The following is a 3,455-nucleotide window of genomic DNA, read 5'->3' on the forward strand; positions in this document are numbered from 1 at the left end:
ATAGTCTGATTTGAATGATGTCTGATATCAGCAAGTTCAGCAATTTCAGTTGATTTTTAACGTCCTCCCACCATACTAGTGGATCATCTCCTTCATCTATTTCGTTTCTAATCATTTCTATATAGTTATTTATTTTATGTCTAAATCACTCTCTGATATTTCCAGGTCAATTCTGGTTTGTTTCAGTGTTCCTTTAACTAGCTGTCTCCTGGAGTAGTCGCACACGCCGGGGTTGAGGACTCTCCACATATCAGCTATATTATATTTTGCCATTATGTGAAATAATTCATATCTACTAGTGTCGTTTCTTATATTTCTATTTGCTGTAACATTACTGGTTAATATCGTATTAACATCTCCTATCATTATACTATAGTCAATACTGTATGTATGTATTAGGTACATGTTGTGCAAGTATAAGGTACTAAATATTTTAATCATTATTATTTAATACCGTGGACGTCGCTAGCCCTATTTTAGGGGGGCTTCAGCCTCCCTAAAATAATCCAAAGCCCCCCTATAATTTGGGCCAATATTTTGTTTATTATTATTATCTTGATTATTTCGGAGTTGACCATGTTGTATATGACATGAGAGCATATGTCTTACAAAGTCGCTCATATATCAGGAATGGTAATAGCTAGATGTTCTGTTTTTTTACTCGAAAAGAGGACACCTCCACACATGCTGGTGTCTCTTCTCCCCTGTAGTTTCCTGCTTGTTGCTCCGTCACACGCCCTCTGCTGGTGAGCTGCGTCATTACACACAACCGCTCATTTAATGAGGTGAATTTATAACTTTTGACTTTATGTGGAGGAGGAATGAGGAGGCTGCAACCTGCGATGGCACCACTAGATGTCAGCTTTTCACAGCATTGGTGGTTCAGTGGTAGAATTCTCGCCTGCCACGCGGGAGGCCCGGGTTCGATTCCCGGCCAATGCAATGACCCTTTTAACTGAGGAACATGTGAGGGGACATATATTCACCTTCACATCTATGCTGTTGTTCAGCATGTTGTTTTTATATGTGTTAACAGACCTATCTGACTTCTGTTAACATCACTGTGACATACACACAGAGGCTCTACACTTCACAGACGAGCTTCAGTGGTACAGTGCACATCACATTTGAAACAAGAGCACTTACCATCACTGGTAGTGAAGGTGTCACAGGAAGAATTACTGTGATGTTTTACCTTTAGAGCCTTTTTATAGAACACACTCATTTGATTTAAATTAGGAATGTTTGTTCTGTAGTTGTATTTGATTTAAAAAAAGACCATGTTTCACCTCTTTCTGAGCCTCATTAGTGCAGTAGGCAGCGAGTCAGTCTCATCATCTGAAGATTGTGACTTCAACCCTCAGGGGCACTTAGAGCCAGAATACAGATTACAAAGAGCACACTGTATGTTTACATGTCATACAGCTCATATTCATAGAGACCACTGAAGCAAGGCATCTGGACTTGTAGAGTTTTCTTGAAGACGTTTCTCTGCTCCTCCAAGCAGCTTCATCAGTTCTACCTGTTGGTGGGAAACATGGTTTATATGTGGAGGAGGACCTCAGTGGGTGGGTCTGGGTCAAACAAACAATAGCACTAAATGTGTCCATACTTACCTGTGTTGGTCTGGCTGACTGAGTCTGCTGTTTCTAATGACTGGCTAACGACTACAAAGATGATGTCTGAGGCCACCTCCTCTGTTAAGGACAGAGGTTTGCACATACTCACAGCAAGAACACAGGGCTGTCAACCAGTCCCCTCCAGCAGTCTCATAGTCGTTAGCCAGTTGCTATCTGTTAGCTTTGCATTGTTGAGGACAAGACGGCAAGTGACTGAAGATATGCATCCATATTAATGGAGGTCCACATGTCTGAAGTCAGACTCCCTCCCTCCACCCTCTGCAGTTGAGCCTCTGCCTCCTTCTCATATTTGTCATCCACCATCTTCTTTAGAGCCTTTCTAGAAGGCAGGCTGGATGTGGGGTCTTATGGAGCCAAATCAGGGTCATAAGTTTTGTTAACCTGAAAAAATAAAATTCATTCAAACACTAAAATTTGAAACTGAAAATGTATGTTTTGATGTTGATTTTTTTCTGTTTAAAATTTTTTTGGAATCAACTTTGAAATTCTTTTGAATAAATTGTTTATTTTCAGGTTTCATGTCAATCATTATTTTCATATTTACCATTTTATTTTTTTCAGATTCAAATCTTAATTTTTTACAGTTTCACATCTTGTTTCTTCAGGTTCAGATCTTTTTTCAGCTTCAGATTTACTTTTCAGGTTCAAATCTTTTTTTCGCTTTCGCCTCTCCTTTTTTCACCTTTGAGGTTTTGACCCCGATTTTGCGGGGGGGTGGGGACATGGGTGTGGCCTGCTGAGTGACAGCAGGACAATGAAGACTAAGGGCTTTGCTCAGCCACGGTGCCTTCAGGGAACATTGGACATTTCAAAGGGTTACCTCAACACGCGCTATCTTTCATATTGATGTGACCTGCTGCAAAACATTGACACCAGTCAAAGTATAAGATGCTTCAAAGCCGACCTGGTAACAATCACTATTTTGAGTCAACACATTATGGAATAATCTACAGTTTACAGTTGACAAATCTGTCAGTGATCGCGTGCCCGCAGTACTCATGGCGCATCATGGCCTCCGCTCCACCAGGGCCACAGACATCAATGCAGGTAAGAATTGGTAACTATTTCTTTTCTATCTAATGAGTCTTTCTGAGTTCGACCTCAGCAATAAACAGACCTGTCATTTATGAAACATGAACAAAGGAAAGACGCTTTTATTCTGCACAGGATGATAATGACGCATGTTGCTAGCTTAAACTGTCTTGCGCTAACAGCTAATAACCTATTTTTTTGCCTGTTTTATCCACGTATTTAAGCTTCCCCTTCGATAACTGGTGATACAGCTAATTTTAGTTTTCTGAAATGTCTTTGTTAACATCTGTGTTTCAGTCATCGGTGATTGCAGCTGCACAGACCCTTATCAATGTACTGACACAGAATGTGTCTCAGGGGCAGCAAGAGCATGGAAGACAACTGGAACAAGCTTCTCCTTCTGTAGAACAAGAGATGGCCAGGTTTTAGATTTTAATGCAGTCTCATTTTCTATGTTAATTAAAAGTATTTTGAATGGTACATGTGATGCTGTGTAAGTATATGCAATATTCATATTTTATTTTTATTTTAAAATTATTCAGATCTTTCCCTGGATTTTTCATTCGGAAAAGGAAAGATTCCAAAGAGCTGTGGTACATCATCTACCAAAGCTTGGAAGCCATTTACTTTCTACACATACCTGCTAAACCTAAATGCAGAGACTACCCCAAACCCATCAGAAGAGTTTGAACTTACCCTGGCAGGACTTGGAAAAAGGCATCTCACCATGTCAAAGGATTTAAGCCATGAGGAGGTATTGCAGTAATCAAATATAATTGATTA

General features: G+C 39.9%; 1 non-coding gene across 1 annotated transcript; it reads left to right on the forward strand.

Moving 5' to 3' along the window:
• Window positions 1-871: 871 nt before the first annotated feature.
• trnag-gcc (transfer RNA glycine (anticodon GCC)) lies at window positions 872-942 on the forward strand. The gene has a single exon. It is a non-coding gene; the product is annotated as a tRNA-Gly (tRNA).
• The last annotated feature ends 2,513 nt before the right edge of the window (window positions 943-3,455 follow it).

The sequence above is a fragment of the Parambassis ranga genome, unplaced genomic scaffold (assembly GCF_900634625.1).
Source record: "Parambassis ranga unplaced genomic scaffold, fParRan2.1 scaffold_31_arrow_ctg1, whole genome shotgun sequence".
Classification (NCBI taxonomy): domain Eukaryota; kingdom Metazoa; phylum Chordata; class Actinopteri; family Ambassidae; genus Parambassis; species Parambassis ranga.